Source organism: Diabrotica virgifera, chromosome 5 (assembly GCF_917563875.1).
Source record: "Diabrotica virgifera virgifera chromosome 5, PGI_DIABVI_V3a".
NCBI classification, from domain to species: Eukaryota; Metazoa; Arthropoda; class Insecta; order Coleoptera; family Chrysomelidae; genus Diabrotica; species Diabrotica virgifera.
Genome location: NC_065447.1, coordinates 263,628,627 through 263,649,341, shown reverse-complemented (window position 1 = coordinate 263,649,341; position 20,715 = coordinate 263,628,627). Strand labels below are relative to the sequence as shown.

At 31.1% G+C, this 20,715-nt stretch overlaps 1 protein-coding gene across 1 annotated transcript in view; it reads right to left on the bottom strand.

Moving 5' to 3' along the window:
• LOC114329860 (uncharacterized) overlaps window positions 1-20,715 on the bottom strand; it is a 222,206-nt gene that overhangs the window by 191,372 nt on the left and 10,119 nt on the right. The window lies entirely within an intron of this gene.

Sequence of the window (20,715 nt, the reverse complement as noted above, 5' to 3'; positions counted from 1 at the left end):
TGTCTAGGTCTCCGTAACTTGACAATGTAATTCCAAGGTAATTTACTTCCATTACTTGTTCAATACTGATACCATCAATTTCTATTTTGCATCTGATTGGTTCTTTACTGATTACTATTGTTTTGGTTTTCTGAGATGAAATTGTCATATTGAATTATTTTGCTCTTATATTAAATCTGTGAACTAATTTTTGCAGACTATCTTCATCTTGGGCTATCAATATTGCGTCGTCTGCGTAGCAGAGTATTTTTACTTCTTTGTTTCCCATTGTAAATCCTCTTCCTTTGTTGACGTTTTTGATTCCTTTTGATGTTGACGTTGACATCCATGATTAAATTGAAAAGCATAGGACTCAATGAGTCTCCCTGTCTTATTCCGCTGCCTATATCTATAGGTTCTGTAAGTTGTCCATCTATTCTAACTTTCATTTTGTTGTTTTGATAGATGTTCTCAATAGTTTTTTAACTTTTGTTTAATAGCTTTTGGAAGCTATAGGTATAAATATTTTAGTTGAAATACGAGACCCCGAGTTAACCAGGTAGCACAAGATTGATCACGTAAATTGGTGTCTTCAACACCAAAACTGGAAAATTGGAAATTGGAAAAGTGTGGTATTTTCAACTGAAAGTAGGATGTGTAAAATCAGATGAGTAACGAATTCGTGTACCTAGAGGGTGAGGAAGACAAGCAAGAACGGAAACTGACAGATTTGTTCGTAAATATAAAAGAGAAAGGGTCATGCTCTGGGGAGGAATTATGATCAGTAAAAATCGTTCAATTTTCATCCAACTACCTTTAAGAGCTCGCGGGTATGTTAATTTGATGCTATGACCTGTAGTTAGGTTCCTGAGAGATGCGATGGAAGATAATTTAACTTAGCATTAATTATCTTAAAAATCGCTGGACGGAAGGGCCGCCCGAGAACTTTATCGTACCGATCTATTATCGTTATCGTACTAGATACTGGCATTCTATAAAAATAACAAAGTTACTCGTTATTTTGATATTTTAGAAACACCTTGTATACCTGAAAATATTTTATGGTTCTACGCATCATTAATTCCTGCATTTGAGAAAATGTTCGATGCCATATTTCGGGGACACACTATAGATTATTGCATAAATCAATAGAATATTAGTCATACTTTCATTTCAAATTAGTTCATTTTTCTGAAAAATTAATAGTTTACAATATTTGCATTTTACTGCATGGCTTTTAATAAAATTTTGGAAGTAGCCCAATCTCCTAATTCAAAGTCTATCCTATATACTATATACTATATACTATGGCGCTTTTATCATGGGGGCGGTTCCCACCACTTCTCGTGGATAGAACATTTTTATTTTCGAATTGCATGGAGCAAAAGGAAGAATTTTAAGAAAATTTAAAAATGCGCTCTATAATTTGTTCTTATTTTTTTCAAAAACCTTTCATTTTAAACCCGTCCAAGTTTTTGAAAGTAGACATAACACTATATTAAGAGGTATTGCAAAAGAAAAACAATGCATTTAAATTCTGGTGGATGAGAGGTTAAATGTATGTACTTTTCATTTTTCCTTAAAGTACATTATTCATATATTTTTTTTACCATATCTCGCTTAGTTTGAATGTAACCGACATTTAACGGTGCTCGTTTTAAAGGCCTTTTCAAACACTACAAAAGCATGAGCACTTTGAGCATGCACCAAAAAACAAACTCTTTTTACCTACCATATCTCTTTTTTTATTATAGAAAATTTACGAAGGAACGAATCTCTTTGTTATTTATAATCTAAAAAAAATTTTATATAGTGCTTTTAGTTTGATGCATAGTTTTTAAGGTATTCACAAAAAAACCGTCCGAAAACGTGTCATTTTTAAATGAAAATGGCCAATTTTCAACTACGCATAACTCAAAAAGTATTGAGTTCTCAAAAAAAAGTATAGATCAATTTTTACTTAAAAATAGGTTCTCTAGCCACTTCCATGCTTATTTTGACCAACAAATTTTCCCCCCCTTGAAGGGGTGGGAATTGCCCCAAGATAAAAGCTCCATAGTATATAGGGTAGATTTTGTTTCTTGAGCTATTCCCTACTTACTGTGAAAATATCAAGTACATCGATGTAGTAGGATGGAATTCGGAGCCAAATACTCTCATTGACTGCCCTATAATAATGCTCTGCTATGATCGCGTGAGAGAGGACACATACAAGATTCTAGCAAAATTTCTATTTTCTGTAACTTTTCGAGTTTTTGAGTTACAGCAAAGAGTTTTATATCATTACAAAGGTAATTTTGCATTCTTTCAAAATATGTAAAAATATACAGGGCGTATCTAAAGGATTAAGATTTTTTTTTCATTTCCGGTTCAACCGGAAGCCATATTGTGGGTAAAATTTATTGTTATAATAGACAATAAAGTATTATATATGTCTGCCAAATTTCAAATTTTAGTTTCTATTACAGAAGAAGTTACGAATATTTTTTTATAAAAAATTCATAACTCCCCTCCTATGAGGAGTTAAGAAATCTGACTAATGTTATTCAATTTACCGATAGGATATCAAAAATATATCAAAAAATAAATAAATTCCTTGGAGCCATTTTTGAGAAAATCTAGTTCAAAGTTATGTCAAATTTTGACCCCTTAAATATAGACAACCCATAACTTTTTCTGAAAAACGATAATATTCTTGTTACAGCCCCATCTTTAGGCTATATAAATATTTTTTCAAATTAAATTTATCTTAAACAAGTTTTTAGATTGGTAGGGAAATGTGTCGGGTGGGCGGTCAGCCATGCTGGCCGCCATTTTGGATTTGGAAATGTCAAATTCCGTATTTCTATTTACCTATCGATGAGATAACTTTGAGTTAAATTTCATTCGTTTCGGTCAAAATTTGCAAAAATGGGCCCCAAATAACCCACCTATTTCGGCCCCTCTTTGAGAGATTTTTTTCAAAAGCTTAGTTTCTCGACAAAATTTTCTTAAACTTACTCATACCGAATTTCATCGAAATCGGTCCAGTAGTTTTTGCTGGGCCGCCGTGGCGACATACGTACGTACGTACGTACATACTTCCGACATGTTTTTTTATTTGCTTTTTAGACTCAGGGGGAGTCAAAACGTCGAAAAAAAGTGAAATCTGAAAATGTTTTTTTTTTTGCACGATCCTATAACTTTATCTATTATACTCATACTACTTACGTATGTAGTACGATAAAGTAATATACTCATACTACGTATGTAGTACGATAAAGTAATAATAAAAAATATAAGATGATTCGATATAAGTTTGGATGAGTGTATGTATCATGACAAAAACTTAATGTTAGGCATTTTCATTGATTTACAGTATTTATTCCATTTACATGATAAACGAAGATAGTTTAAAACCTCTTTATCGAAACATTTTACATACATTAACTTTCTTTCTTTCAAAATTCCTGCCAAATCGCTTATCTAAAATATTTCTTCTGAAAGCACTCTTGAAGAAGCTTTTATTTTAAATTGGTTTGTCTTCTGCGAAAATTAAGGTTTTATCAATGATTCGCAACAAATTGCGTACTTAACACCTGTCATTATGATTCGACATTTTTATGGTCAGTATTTTTTACGATAAATATTTTAACATTATTTAAGGTTGTTCGTAGGGCATCAGGGCATCCAATTAAGTAATAATCTTTGTTTTTTCGAAAATAGGACTTATGTTGCGTTAGGGTTTCTATGAGTTCTGTGTGTTTTACTAGAAACATTGACATTCTCCGTTTCGGTTTTAGAGATCAAATATCTGATGGCTGGACTATGTATTTATTATTATAGTAGGGGAGCCCAAGCGGGGGTTTTTGCAGTTACTCGAGCGCGTCAGATTATCATATGGGGAGAAACCTGGTGCCCTGCAGATGTACCTCTACCATATATTGGCTGTTAACACAGGGGAGTTCGTTAAGAACGGCCCGAAAAAAAAATCTATCCTTAAAAATACTTCCAAATTGTCAGATTAAGATAAGGTAAGTTAAGGACATGCAAAACAGTGTATATTTCAAAAATCTGACGATTTGAAATGGGCGAGTTAAAAAGTTTCACAAAAAAGCGAGTAATTCGCGAAAGGAACGTTAGATCGAAAAACTAAAAAATACATGTTCAATATTTTTCAAAAATCTATCGAATGATATCAAATATGACCCCCACGGAGAAGGGTGGGGAGTAAATTTAAAATTTTAAATACAAATCCCGCGATATTTCGCAAAATAAACATTAGATCGCTAAACTGCAAAAAACACTTCATCAATAATTTTGAAAAATCTATCGAATGGTATCAAACACGACCCCCCACGGAGTTGGGGTGGGGGGTAACTTTAAAATGTTAAATAGGAGCCCCAAATTTTTATTCCAGATTTGGATTCTTTACGTAAAAATAAGCAACTTTTATTGGGAACATTTTTTCAAATTATGGATAGATGGCGCTATAATCGGAAAAAACGATTGTTGGAAATGGAAAATTAAATTAAAAAATGGCAAGCGCCCACTAAAATGAAAAACTTTACTTAACTTTTTTTGTTTTTAGGACCTACCCTTCACAACCCAATAGGTCCCCAAAGCGCTCGAGTGACTGCACATTTAGCATACTTCGCTCCCCTACTATTATTAAAATTCACGGTAAATATTTAAATTAGATAACTTCTTACAATGAATTTTTGCGAATAATCGCTTGACTAAAATCCCTCATAGTCATTTGATGCATAATAGAAGTAATGAAATAGCAGGTAAGCATGAATACTTCTTGAATGCATTCCACAATTTCACAGGTGTTAGAAATATTGATTAGTTTCATTAGACAAAAGAAAATACCTTTAGCAACGGCACACGATGGATTTCACAGAAGAAGAAGTGCCTCCAGTTACGCTCTTAATAATAACATAGCGTTTTAAATGATACGTTGTACCTTATGAGAACTTATAGATGAGAAATAATCATCGTAGGGGAACTGAAAGAAGCGTTAGACGATGAAGTAACGGTGGTCGGAACAGATGCTATTCTTTATGGAATTAAAAACGATTTTTGATCGCATAGTCAACACGTACCGAATTAATATATTCAAGATCAAGACACGTCTCAAACAAATTCTTAATATAGGTCAGTAAAGAAACAGTAACAGTAAAGAAAAACAGCTGACAAAAATCTTATACTGGTTTTTTAAAGGTTATAAAAGGTAAGTATATAAAAGATGATGACAAAATTTTGAAGACATAAGTACAGCTGAATTGGCTTTGTTTTTTTTTAACCATTAAAAGTGAAAACAATTTTTTTGCCTATAAAATGTTTCTTTTACATTTCAGAGATAGTCCAGAGAAATAAGATTTTTCTTGTGACACATCCCCTTCCAGGCAGAAACCAAATTTTTTGAGTAGTATGGACATCTATAATAATAACCTATATGTTTCCTGCAGCCGATATTGATGATATACATAGTTATAAACAAATGAAGATCAAAAAACGGTAAATTTTTGCTTTTTTCGTCTATTACCAAAAAGTTAAGCATTTTAAACAAATTTGAGAGTAAGAAACTCATAAACCGTATAAAAAACTTCAATATGGCGTGCTGAATATGTCTATCTTTATTGGTTGCTTAGAAAATTGCAAAATAAATCAAAAATTTTAAGTTTTTATAAATATTCATAACTTATGTAAAAATTAACTTAGAACCTTCTTATTACACGGAATGCTGAGGCTTCTAGTGCTTAAGTACCTGTACACTTTAGAAGACCAAAAATAATCATTTTTTTCAAGAATTTTTTGAAGTTATACTTCTTTACGGGCGTAATGACGGTGAAATTTTATATGGGAAAACCTAGCGACCGGGCGCATGCGCATTATAACTTTGTTCTGATTGGATGTTCAAATGACATGACAAAAATTATCCAATATGGCAGCTGTGGCACAGCTGTGGGACTGTGCATGGTTTGGTTATAATGTATGCTTGTTGCGTTTTAAAATTTGTAGGAAGAGAAACAACAAACAAAAAGTTAGTTAATGGTTATACTGCCTTTTTAAATAGTTTTCATATTATATTTTTGGACTTATTTACATAGAAGAGATGATTGTTGCATGCTCATCAAACTGTGCCTAGTATGAGTGCCGCAGATCTCGCTTATTCAAAGCTAAAGAATCTTTCACTGGTAAGTGTTTTACAAATAGTTGATCAAATTTTGTTATGATATTTGAACATAGCCACTTTGCACGACGCAAGTGATTGCGAAATTTATTAGTCGTTATACGGGCTCCGTAACCTACCTTGAACCTACCAAAATACATAAGTAGTATGTAATACTTTTATTTACATAATTTGATTACCATCAAAATTTCTATCAATATTCACCTAATATATTGTCTTCTTACTCTATGTTTTGTTGTATTTTTTCAATTCTAAATCATTTCAATTCAAAATCAAAATAATTTGATTTACATAAGTTAAAAATGTCAAAAGGTTAATCTGTTTAGTTAGACGATCTTCGCACATAATGACAAGCTGTCTCTGTGGCGCAGTTTTAATGCGGGTGAATCCCAATACAACGCAAATACCAGCCGCGTGGTAAGTTGGTTCGAATCCCAATAGAAACTTTTATTTTTTTTATTTTTTTTACACATTTTATGATTGTAAGTATATTTATTATATAATTTTATTTTCAGAAAATACGTATTTAGTTAAAAAATTTTCCGACAATTAATGTTCAGAAATCATTTGTGGCATTTTTAATGTGTTATTTGGCACTGTTTTAATAAAAATGTTTGAGAAGTAGTAAGTATAAATTAATTTAATATTTAAATAAAATATAAATAAAAAGTATATTAATTTCGTTTATAATCATATATTCATATAATAGAAGTATAACTTCTTACGTGCGTACAAAGTACACACACATTCTTTTTTTTTCTCTGAACGTTTATTAAAAATGAACATAAAACTTTTTACATATTAATGTGTAACTCTTATAAAATACAAAAAATATATCCTTTTTCATTTATGCACGTAAACTAATATTGTAGAGGGCGCAAAATTCGAGGCCTCGAAAAATGATGGCGGACACTTAATCTCAGGATTGGGATATCTGTAACAAAAAAATCGTACTGCATTTGAAAAAGGAAGATTTCTTACGTGACAATTTACCACAATTTGATCAAAGAATAAAAAATAAATATTTTTTAAACATGAAACACTGAAGAGAAACGAGCGATTTTTTCACAAAAATTTTACAAATTTCCGTAAAATCTTTTTTTTGCGGAATTTTTCACTAACGGTGGTAAATTGTCACGTAAGAAACCTTCCTTTTTCAAATGCCGTACGACTTTTTTGTTTCAGAGATCCCAATCGTGAGATTAACTGTCCGCCATCGAAACTACTTTTTTTCGAGGCCTTGAATTTGGCGCCCTCTACTATATTAGTGTACGTGCATAAATGAAAAAGATTTATTTTTCGTATTCTCAAAGAGTTAGATATTAATATGTAAAACGTTTTATGTTCATTTTTAATAAAGGTTCTGAGAAAAAAAATCTTGAAAAAAATGATTATTTTTGGTCTTCTAAACTGTACTAGTACCATCATACCCTAAATTTCAAAGCAAATGGTAAAATAGTTTAAAAGATATTAAATTATTTATTCCAAATTAATTTTTTTGCAACACTATAAGTCAGAAAATTATGAGGTTACAGTAATACTTCGGACAGTTTATGAAAGAAGAACATTTATACTATTAACTTATTAAAAAAATGACAAAAAGTAATTTTAAACAGTGTAAAATTATTTTGCAAAAACATGTCGATTTCTTGCTTACTTATAAACAATTAGAATAACTTTTTAACCGTTACCCGTAGAAAAATTATTTTTTCATATTTAGAAAGACTGAATTTTTATAAACATTTAGAAAGAAAAACAATTATCCTAGGACAATTAGGGACGAAGTTAGCCCCTCCTTTTTTTAATTGACATGTTCTTGCAAAATAATTTTGCAATATTTAGAATTATTTTTTGTCATTTTTTTTAATTAAATTAATAGTGTAAATCTTCTTCTCTCATAAACTATCCAAAGTATTACTGTAACTTCATCATTTTCTGACTTATAGTGTTATAGTGTTGCAAAAAAAATGAATTTGGGATAAACAAATTAAATAACTTTTAAACTATTTTACCAATTACTTTGAAATTTAGGATATGATTTAAGCACCAGAAGTCTCAGCATTTTGTGTAATAAGAAGGTTCTAAGTTAATTTTTACATAAGTTATGAATATTTATAAGAACTCAAAATTTATGATTTATTTTGCAATTTTCTAAGCAACCAATAGGGATAGACTTATTCAGCGAACGCCATATTGAAGTTTTTTTATACGATTTATGAGTTTCTTACTTTCAAATTTGTTTAAAATGCTTAACTTTTTAGTAACAGACGAAAAAAGCGAAAATTTACCGTTTTTTATCTTCATTTGAGTATAACTATGTACAGTAGGAAAAATGAAAGAATACCCATGAACGAACATATAAAACACGCTGTATTTTCCTGTCACCGTGTCACACAAGAAATTGGCCATCGCAATTACATGTAATAATTATTATTACATGTACTTGCGCTGAGCAATTTTCTTTGTGACACGTCACCGAGAAAATTGCTCAGCGCAAGTACATGTAATAATAATTATTACATGTACTTGCGCTGGCCAATTTCTTGTGTGACACGGTGACAGGAAAATACAGCGTGTTTTATATGTTCGTTCATGGGTATTCTTTCATTTTTCCGACTGTATATCATCATAATCGGCTGCAGGAAACATATAAACATATACTACTCAATAAATTTGGTTTCGGCCTGGAGGGGGTAGTGTCACCAACAGGATAATTTTTTTCCATATTTCTCTGAACTAAGAATAAAAGTTGTAGATCCTTAAAGTTCTTACATTTTGGAATTTCTAAACTCAAATACATAAAAGTCAGTCAGTCAAATGCTTTTCGATAATCTATAAAACATGCCTAGGTATTTTTTTAGCTACAACTCCATACAGAAGGACAGAGAATAAGTAGCATCTCAATAAACTAACGCTTGTTTCACACACTAAGAATTTTGACCGTGCGATGGTTGAAATCTTCATAGTGGCTCGAGTAATCATATGGAATCTTTCTTCCTTCACCGCTATTTCTATTTCCAGTTTCGCATTGCATAATACTGCTCTTATTAAAAGAGCTTCTGGTCATCTCAATTCATCGTTTTATTTCAAGACTGCGGTCCCATTGTTCGTTTAGCTTACATTCCAAGTAATTGTATCTGAGTGCTTTCTCTAAACCTTTTCCTTTACTTCAATCCTGTTCTTACTGACAATCATAATTTTTTTAAAAATGTATACCATTTTTATTCAGTTGCAATGCGAAGGTAAAACAATCTTACTTTTCAATTAGAATACGGAGTGCAATCCAGCTCTCTAAATCGCGATTTTCGATTCTTATTGGAATCTCATCGGAGAGAGCGCAGGCTTGTTCTCCATATCCTAACTGACCAGCACCGAGAGCTTTTCCCACACATTGCAACTGAAACAAATAGGGTAGGTGACTAGCGTCATCTGGCAATTGAAAGATGAATTTTTTCAATCCTAAAAGCAACATTAATAATATTGAAAATATTAAAAATATTACTAAAAGATTTTTAAATTGAAAAACTTATTGGTACACTTTCCTGGTGACACCTCCAAGGCTTCTACAATTTGCAAGCCAAATGGATGCTGCAGTGAAGACAAAGGGAAGGAATTCTACACTATGCAATTCACATCCCCGTCTGCACCTAGTTACTCTACGGAGTAATACGACTATAAAATAAAAATGTATACCATTTTTATTCAGTTGCAATGCGAAGGCAAAACAATCTTACTTTTCAATTAGAATGCGGAGTGCAATCCAGCTCTCTGAATCGCGATTTTCGATTGTGCTGGTCAGTTAGGATATGGAGAACAAGCCTGCGCTCTCTCCGATGAGATTCCAATAAGAATCGAAAATCGCGATTCAGAGAGCTGGATTGCACTCCGTATTCTAATTGAAAAGTAAGATTGTTTTGCCTTCGCATTGCAACTGATTAAAAATGGTATACATTTTTATTTTATAGTCGTATTAGTGCATTTTCCGTTGGAACTTTACCAAGCTGCAGACGGGGATGTGAATTGCATAGTGTAGAATTCCTTCCCTTTGTCTTCACCTTGGAGGTGTCACCAGGAAAGTGTACCAGTAAGTTTTTCAATTTAAAAATCTTTTAGTAATATTTTTTTTAATATTTTCAATATTATTAATGTTGCTTTTAGGATTGAAAAACTTCATCTTTTATTTTTTTTTGTGTTCAGAGCCATTCTATACCTCTCGCAGTACTGTGTACTGCGATCAACCAAAATTTGCTTCTTTGCTGTCCATAAGGAGTATTGTATCGTCGGCATATCTGAGATTATACACTAGAATTCCGTTAATCGATATGCCTTCATTGAGGTCTTCTAGTGCCTCTTCAAACATCTCTTCTGACCATATATTAAAAAATAGAGGGGATAGCACCTATCCTTGTCGTACTCATCTTATTATAGCTATCTCTTTAGATTTTTGTTGGTCTACTCGTAGTATGGCTTTCTGCTTTCTGATATCGGTGTAAATTTTTAATGATTGTACATTCTCATCATATATTTTTGTGTTCTTTGCAAGTATTCTGTGCTATATTTTGTCGAAGGCTTTCTGAAAGTCAACTAGATATATGAATTCGTCGTTTATCTTTACTAAATTATATTTTAGCGGAAAATATATAAATATAAAAGCGTTAGCCCATATTCTATGAATGCCTTTTAATGTATCTATTTGAGCGAGTGAATATTTTCGCGTATTGGCTATTAGTTTTTCATCGATTTTATTTTCAAATACCTCAGCGATTTCCTCACATAATATAACGTAACTTAAATATGTTCATATACCTATATATAATGCAATTTAAGTAGGTATCTTGGAATACTAAGCGACATTATGGATTTAAGCGTGAAGATCAGTTATGCACCTGCGACGAAGAAATATTTTATTGAAGAATTTGTAATGAATTCTATATGCACCGTTTTTTGTGACACAGTGCTTGATAATTTAAATTTATAAACTAACTATGGAGAAGATTAAAGACCTATTTATTTGATCCTTTGAAGTGCTGTGAATGTTAGGTATTTGAATTCATGTGAAAAGTTGAGAGTAAGTATATAATTTCCGTAATAGTTCAGTTTTCAGAGACGAAAATGCCACTAAATCTCATATAAACTAGCTGAATTTTTCTGAGACTGTCATTATTGCATAACTAGGTACGTTTTTCGAAACTACACAACTTCAGCTACAAATTTCACCCAATGCCGTCTTGATGTACCTAAGCATTTCGTTTGACGTGAGAGCGTTTATAATGTAAAAGTTTAAATTCGGCGTTTTATAGGCATAATTCAAATTACTCACATTTATTGCCAAAACTGAAAATTTAACTTGATATTATCGACTTTGAAGTAGGGATGGAGCTTATTGACAAAACACAGGTTTTCGGTTATACCGGTTTTTCTTACTTACGGTTTAATCTGGCGGTTATAACCGGTCACTCTATTTTTTGATACCCCTTTCGAATCGATATCAATATTATCAATAATATTGATATCGACACTATTGAAAGAATATATACAAATAATAATAATAATAATAAGACGTTTATTGTTCCAAAAAAAAATATATAAATTTACAAAAAAAAACATAGATTTGAAATGTGGTAGGAACAATGCGTTTTGATATCAGCATCTGTACTTTACCAGAAAATACAGGGCTGTTGAACGCCAACTATCTAAATAAAAAAATTGTTACATTATAATAATAATTAACCTAATAACTTAACCTAACCAAAAAGAAAAAAAAATCTAATTCTAAATTCACATAGAAGGAAGAAGAAGAAAAAAAGGAAAGGAAAAGTACAAGAAAAGAAAAGATGAGAAAAAGAAAAATAAACGAGAAGAAGAAAGAAAAGAGCTGTTTACACATTTTTTACTGATAATTTAACAGTAGAGCTTTAATTTTCTTTTTGAAAGTAATAGGAGATAAATTACAATTAAAAATTTTATATTTATTAATAAGTGATGGAGCGATATAAGAAAATATTTTCTTAAAGATTTGCTTATTATGCTGGGGAGTTCTAAGTAAGGTTGTAGGTCTCAAGTTTCTTCGGTGCATTTCATTACTGAAGTTTAATTTATTGTACAGATACTTGGGTGTTTTTGTTTTAATGATCTTGTATGTAAAGTTTAGCGAGTGCAAAGTTCGCCTGTTAAACATGTTTAACCAGCCAAGATCAAGAAGTTTGTGAGAAACCCTCTGACGTCTGCGTATTCCAAAAATATATCTAAGACAAGAATTTTGTACCTTTTGTACCCTTTTTTTATTAACAACACTTAAAAATGGTCCATATATATGATCATAGTGATTAAAATGAGAAAGAATCAACGATTCACAAAGCATTGCCTTTGTTTTAATATTAAGAAAATGCCTGTGGGGGTATAAAGCCTTTAACATGGAGTAAGCTTTTTTAAACACAAATTAATGTGATTGTTAAAATTTAATTTAGTGTCCATAGTAAGTCCTAAATTTTTGGCAGATGCTTGAAAAATAATAGTGTTGTTATCTATACAAGGTACAATATTCGTTGACACATGCTCACGTTGATTTTCGGAACAGAACAACATGGCTACCGATTTAGAGGGATTTATTTTAAGTAGATGTTTGTTAGAGCTAGTTAAAATTTCCTGAAGGTCAGAATTAATTCTTGCATTGGCTAACTGCGCCTCATGAGGAGCGAAGGAATATTTTAGTTGTGTATCATCGCAGTATTGATGATAGTCACAATGTTTTAAGGACTTTATAATATTAAAAGTATAAATTTTAAATAGCAAAGGTCCTAAGATACTTCCCTGAGGAACCCCTGACAGAATATTACATATATTTGATCGCTTTTCGTCAATTACCACAGTTTGAGTACGAAGAGTTAAATACGATGTTACTAAATTCAATGAAGCTTCATCGAAGCCTATATGTTTTAAAATTGATATTAAAATTTCATGATTGATCATATCAAAGGCTTTCAAATAGTCCAAGAGAATTAAAACTGTTGCATACTTTCTATCATCTGCGGATACTATATTGTCAATTATATCGGAAATCGCTGTCTCACAACTATAACCTGTCCTAAATCCTGATTGCTTAGCAGGAATAATATTATTTTTTTCCAAAAAATTGCTCATTTGCTTTTCCATAATTTTTTCGATTATTTTCGAGAACGTGGGTAGGATAGATATACATCGCAGGTGATTAAATTCAGTTGGATTCTTTATTTTAGGTAAAGGAATAATTTTTGCTCTTTTCCAAGATGCGGGAAAGTAAAACTCAATGATACAGCTATTAACAATATGTGTAATAAAAGGCACGATAAAGGGGCAACAAAGTTGAATTAGAGTTATATTAAGATCATCCTGTCCAAAGGCTTTTGATTTTACACTCAAGATAATATCGGCAACGTCCTCCATAGACACTGTATTAAAACGAAATGGTTCTTGAACTGGCATAGAATGATTTCTGTAAAAACTTAGAAGTTCATTACTGGGTTGTTGATTAATTGAACAAGCCGCTGTAAAATGTTGATTAAGTTTATTAACGTCTTTAAGATTATCTGGAATATGATTTTGTTTTCTGTTAAGTACATTAATCTTCCTAAGCTCATTCCACTTTTCTTTTACGTTACAGTTTTGAATCGATATATAAAAAACTATCGATATATATATATATCGATACTATCGATATATAAAATAGATTGTAGCAGGGCATATCTCAATTCATTTCTCATAATGTGTCTGAAATATTGTAGTTTTCGAGATTTGATAGTGGTCTCGGTTGTTTTTCATTCTTTTGAGGACCTCTTGCTACGTAAACTCGTCAGTCCACGAGATGTATTTTCCAATATGGGAACATATCAAATATTTCCAATGTTCTGCACATATCATTCGTTTAACATCCAAGATTAAGCACCGTAAACAAGAACAAAAAAGACGTAACATTGCCGCATTCTAACTTTTATACCAAAAGCGAGGTTGTGGGTTTTGAAGGAAGCCCTCATCCAGTTGAAGGTGGATTTAGCTTTTCCGTTGAGCGCTCTTATATGTTTCTGGTAGTTGGTCCATTTTTCATTCATTATGGTGTCGAGGTAGCTGTAGTCCATCACCCGCTTTATTGGGGTTTGGTGGACGTCCATCATGGATCCATCAAATCGTTAGTCAAAACATTAGGTTTGAAGAATTTGTACTAGCGTCTAGCTTATAGATGCTTTATATCAGCTTATATAGCTTTTCTGTAAATATATGAGAGTGGATTATATGGACCCTATAATATTCAAAAACCTCCCCATTTCTTCTCTGAATTTTATTTTCAGACGTAACTTATCCGGTTTTTCACGGGTTATTACTTTTAAAAGAAAGAACCGGTTACCAGAACAAAAAAACAACCGGAAAAACCGATTATTTCGGAGTAAAAAACCGGTTTTAGGTTATAACCGGTAAGTTTTTCCCTTGAAGATTAGGTTCTAGCAATGGAAATTCCACAGCATTCGGCCAGTGGAAGAGGAGAATCGTAAAAATGGCAAAAGTCGCTCATCCGGTATTTTTTTTCTATAACAGCTTTATAGAAATTGACTTCATTTTCGCCAAAATGAAAAATTTACATCAGGAATCTGCACTCTTTTGTCGATAGGACAATGACCAAAAGATATCGAATTTTTACTATCAAGTTTTTTCTACGGCTTACAGATTCTTAACAAATCCATGTTTTCCGTTTTTGGCCCCTTCAAGGGTGGGTTTTAGGGGGAAGCCCAGAAATAGGTAGAAGTGGCATACTTTTTGCATCTTTTTGGGGTCCCAAAATTAATATTCTCAGCAAACTTCAGCTTGTTCATATGATTTTTAGAGTCAAATCTCTGGAGACATATAAAACAAACATATAAAATTTAAAACCTATATTAAGAGCGTAGGCGCAAAATTTCGGTCCAATGCTTTTTAAATGCATTCATTTTTTTCGAATCCTTCGAGAACTAATAAATATTTTTGAAAAATTTAAACTCAGAATGAAAGATTACATTATGACGGAAGGCCGAAAGTCCCTTAGAATAAACAAAAAGTTTATGTTGAACGAGATATTTGAAATTAAAAATCACACTAAATTTTATCTTTTATTTTGCACCCCTGTAACTTATTAAAATAAACATTATAGAAATTTTCAGGGACTTTCGGCCCTCGGCAATAATGTACTATCTACTTATTTCATTCTGCGTTTAAATTTTTCAAAAATACTTATTAGGTCTGGATCCCTCGTATGAAAAAAATAGCAAGCTGAAAATTTGTTAATAGCTTAAGGGTGTCTAGTCGGATAAACTTTGATATATGGGAACACTGAAACAAGGGCAGTTTTAATTGTGGAACAGGTTAAAAATTTAGAACGGTCAGACCACGAAAACGGCACATTTATTTTGTCCGACAGAACAGACTTAAACTCTCGGAACAGAGATTAACCTCTCATGCGAAAATCAGACTGCTATTTATCACCTGCCATTTGACATATTCTACATGTTCCACTCATTAAAACGCCCATTTGGTGATAAATAGCAGTCTGACTTTTGCATGAGAGTTTAATCTCTGTTCGGAGAATTTAAGTCTGTTCTGTCGGACAAAATACATGTGCCGTTTTCGTGGTCTGACCGTTCCAAATTTTTAACCTGCTCCACAATCAAAAATTCCCCTGTTCCAGTGTTCCCATATATCAAAGTTTGTCCGACTAGACACCCTTAGGCTATTAACAAATTTTCAGCTTGCTATTAATCAACTTTTTTTTCATACGCGGGATCCAGATCATATATTCATATAGTATAGCAACTATATGTACATATTAGTTTTCTCAGGATTCGAAAAAAAATGAATGCATTTAAACTGCATTGGCCAAAATTTTGCGCCTACCTCCTATTAAGCCAAATAATTGCAAATTTGTGAAATATACTGTACAAATTCATATTTCAGTGCATGTTTTAAGGCCATTCCAAAAATTAGATATAGGTATTTAAGACTTCTAACTTTTGCATATTATAATCGACTTTACATAAATTTTACTGCAACGATAAAAATCAAAAGAGAACAAACTTTAAACAAGTAAATGATTTTAATATTCATAACATATAAGTATAAAAAGTGGTTTTTTAACATTTTAGAACATCTTGTTAACGGTAGAAAAAAATGTGCTGTATTGGTAATTTCACCATCTGTGCTATGACCAACGGAATCAAAGAAATTTTAATCTCACCTAATAATATATTATGAATATTAGAGTGAAATATTTTTTATAGGAAATATTTTCTCCTTTTTCTAAATTCAAAACAACTGTTTGTTATTTTACTAATGAATTAATATGTTATTTATGGTTTGTGTGACGTATGTTTACACTAGTACATAGTATTTTCAGTTTCCAATACACGATAGAAAACACGAAATTTGATTTGAAAGTTTTAAATAAATTAAACCCAATTTTGTAATCGTATTTATAAATACAAACATGTTATGAATATGTTAAAAACAATGTAACAATAATAAAACAACATAGGTAAACACCTAAAGAAATCAAGAAGAAATCGCTCCCACATACAAGGAAATTATTGAAACAGTGAAAAGGTTGACATCAGGGAAAGCATCAGAATCGGATGAAGTTGACAATGAATTAATAAAAAATGGAGAAGAAGAATTTATGCACAGGATCCATAAACTAATAAAAAATATATGGAACTGAGAAAATATGCTAATGCAGTGGATAAAGGATCATAACGATAACGCGTCAGAAACCTGGAAGATAACAAAAAGTGATGAAGAACGGTTAGGCTGTTTTGAACGTAAAATCCGCGGGCATATCTATAAAGGTGTGCAGGAAAACGAATTATGGCGTAGAAGCTATAATTCTGAGCAAATGAACTTACAGTGAGCCTAGTATTGGTAGATCTATCAAAATAAACAAGCTGCGGTGGCTAGGCCACTTAGAGAGAATGAATAAGATGGAGCCGTCGAAACACATTTATTAGGGGAGTGCATATAGATTTTCACTTCGAAAAAAATCAAACAAGATAGAACTTTTTTTAATTTCATTAAGAAATGTTTAATAAACAACATATCAAAAAGTTCTACTCGCGAAGTGGGTGCTTCATTTTTTATTAAACAAATGAACTACGAAGTTTGATGTTTTTTAAATAACTCCGAAATAATAAATTTTAGAACAAAACTGACTTGAGCATTGAAAAATTCAGAACATTTTACAAAAAAAAAACCTTATATAAAGAATTTTCTAAAATTAAATCTGTATCTTCTATATTTTTTATTTATAACGCTAAAGTCACCCTTCTCACAAACATTGGCGCACTGTAAACTAACGTACGGCGAAGTGCACGGTTGAGTTATTTTAATGTAATTCTTTAACTAATGGATCAAATTAAATTTTACAAATTGAAGCTAAAAGAAAAATAATTAAGCTATCTTATGGTTATAATAAAAAGAAATAAACTGTATGGGCATAAGTACGGTGGGGGCGGAAATTGAGCCTTACATGAATTTTGTTAAAAAATGATTTAAAAATGTGTAACTAATACAATTTTTCTTATAAAACTCTCAATTTTGCACAACTTACCTTTCAAGTATTGTACTAAATGATGTTTCATTCAAAAAAATCTCAAAAATTTAATTCAAATTATATGACGTCTTAAAAAATGTATTTTTTGAAATCTTCGTAGTTTTATAGAATTACCACCACTTTAAGACGGGTTAACGAGTAGGATGTAATCTTTAAAATGCACTACATTATTTTACCTTAGAAATGAAATAGACTATTTCTTTTTGAGAAAATTAAGAAAGATAACAAAAATGTAATACAAAAACCGAAAATTACCAGCTAAGAAAATGTTTATATAAAGTGATCAAAACTTTTTTCTGTAAAACTTACCTAAAATACATTTAATAATAAACTTCAACAATAATAAATGTTCAGCAAAAAAATTTTTTTAGCTCTTATAGAGTATATCTGCGTAACTTGGCACCTATTGATAACTTTTTTATTATCAGTTTTACGAAAAAAAGTTATTTTTTATAAAATACTCTGCATCGTATATAATCTTAGATGCAATCATCAAATATCAAATTTAATGAATTTTATACGAGGTATGTCAAAAAATATGAATTTCACTCAAGAGTAAAGTATCAAATTTCACAATATCGAAAATTGTTATTAAGAAAAGTTGTTTGGAATTAAAAAATTTGTTTTAGTCTTCAATTATATCCATCTAATTAAATTATTGTGAATAATAAAGGCACTTAACTCTTAAGAAAAATTCATATTTTTTACATACCTCGTATAAAATTAAAAAAGTTTAATATCTGATCGTTGTATCTTAGATTTTAGACAAGGGAGGGCATTTTATGAAGAATAACGTTTTTTCGTAAAAGTCATATTAAAATAGTTATCATAATTGTAATAAAATGATGATAAGTATCCGTAATTTGAGAAAAAATTGAAAAATTTTTTCGATTAGAATAATGTAACTATATATTTAAACATAGTTTTTAATTTCAAACAACTTTTCATAATAGCATTTTTTGATATTCTGAAATATAAAGGTACTTTACTCTTTAACGAAATTCATATTTTTGACATAACTCGTATAAAATTGATAAAATTTGATATCTGATGGTTGAGTTTTAGATTTTTTGACTATTCAGAGTATTTTATGAAGAATAACTTTTTTTCGTAAAATTGATAATAAAAAAGTTTTCCATGTGGTTCCTAGCTACGCAGACATACTGTAATAAGAGCTTCTGTATAAAAATTTTTAAATTGCAATGCCATATTCGGATTCAGTATAATCAAAAACAAAATAGAAACATATTTGATCAAAGTAAAATAATGAATTTAACGATATTTTTAAAATTATTAATACAAAACAATTGTTATTGTTTAAAAAATTAATAAACAATTAGCGGCTAAATCCGCGAGTAGAACTTTTTACTTTAACATGTATATAAACTAACAAAAAAAGTTTTAGAAAAATATAAGCTTGTTTGAATTTTTCCGAAACAATGCATGTTTTCGTTCTAATTGCACTCCCCTATATAGCCAGAGACTGGATGGAGTGAGGAAAAGAAGCAGACCCAGAGCACGATTTAAGAACCAGGTGGAAGACGACTTGCGAGTGTTAGGAATGCGAAATTGCGAAAGGCGAAGGATAGGAAGGAATGGAAGCTGATTCTGGATCAGTTCAATGATGATGGGTTGTAGAGCCAATGATGATGATAAATAACGATATACAAAAAAGAGACCCAAGGGATACCAGTAACTATCTATAAAGGAATCATGCTACTGAATACCACATACAAAATACTAACAAGCATCTAGAAAGACAAAATAGATAAATATTTCAAAAATACGCTAAGACAATACCAACGAGTCTTCAGAAAAGTAAAATGTACTATAGACGCCATTCTCCTACTAACACAACTGATTGAAAAGTGCTACGGACATGACATAAATTTACACCTACTATTTATAAACTTCCAGCAAGCTTTCGACTCTGTGAATAGACATTAACTCTTGCTAGAAATGTAAAACAATATACCAGCAAAATTGATTAGATTAGCGAAAATGACAATGGACCACTCTGTAGCAGAAGAAAAATAAAAGATGAGAGAAATACAGAAACTATCAATATAGAAATAGGAGTTCGACAAGGTGACAACCTCTCTACAACACTTTTTAGCATAGCACTGGATAGAGCGATTAAAACAAATGGAATCAACCAAATTGACATTAAAAAAATAAGTCTCTGCTTTTCAAGAAAAGATTAAAGAGATGGAAAAGAAAATAGAAGACACGGAGAAAGTAGACAGAGGAATGGAAGCAGAAGCAGAGATAAAAGACGATGAGCCAAATACAAATTGGAGCTACGGCCGTTAGTTGAAGGGCTCGTTAGGCCCTACCCCCATAATGCACACAAAAAAAAAAGTGTTTCTGAAACAAATAAACTTTAAGATTTTTTTCAACATGAAATCTGACTGTTAGTTTTCTTATTCCATATGCCTTTCGATATGTTTTCGATGGGTCACCAGGTATTATGTTAATTGTTGATAATTTTATAAAGGTAAGTTTCCGAAAAAGCTACATATTAATTTCTCGTCTTTTGGAATATGCTTTTGTCAGGTTAGTACTTAGAAACAAAATTAAATTAAAATTGGGAGAAAATGGCTTCAAAGGACTTACTGTCAGCAAAACTTTAACAAAACTTAGATACTATTTTAATTAGGAATAAGCCACAATGTTAGTTAGAGAATAAATTTATTTTACGTTTAATTTATTTAATTAATGATCTGTGTTTTGATAACGACTTCCGAAGTAGAAGTCGAAACGTCAAATAAATTTAAATTCTAACGGAGATTGTGGCTTATTCCTAATTAAAATAGTAAATTTGCATAAAATGCCACAAGAAAATAGCTTCAGAACAACTTTAACAAAACTTTGAATACTTGTCTAGCTATTCATTTGAATTTTATTGAATTCCTTAGTTTATGGTATTCGCTATATTTCATATGTAGAAATGGAT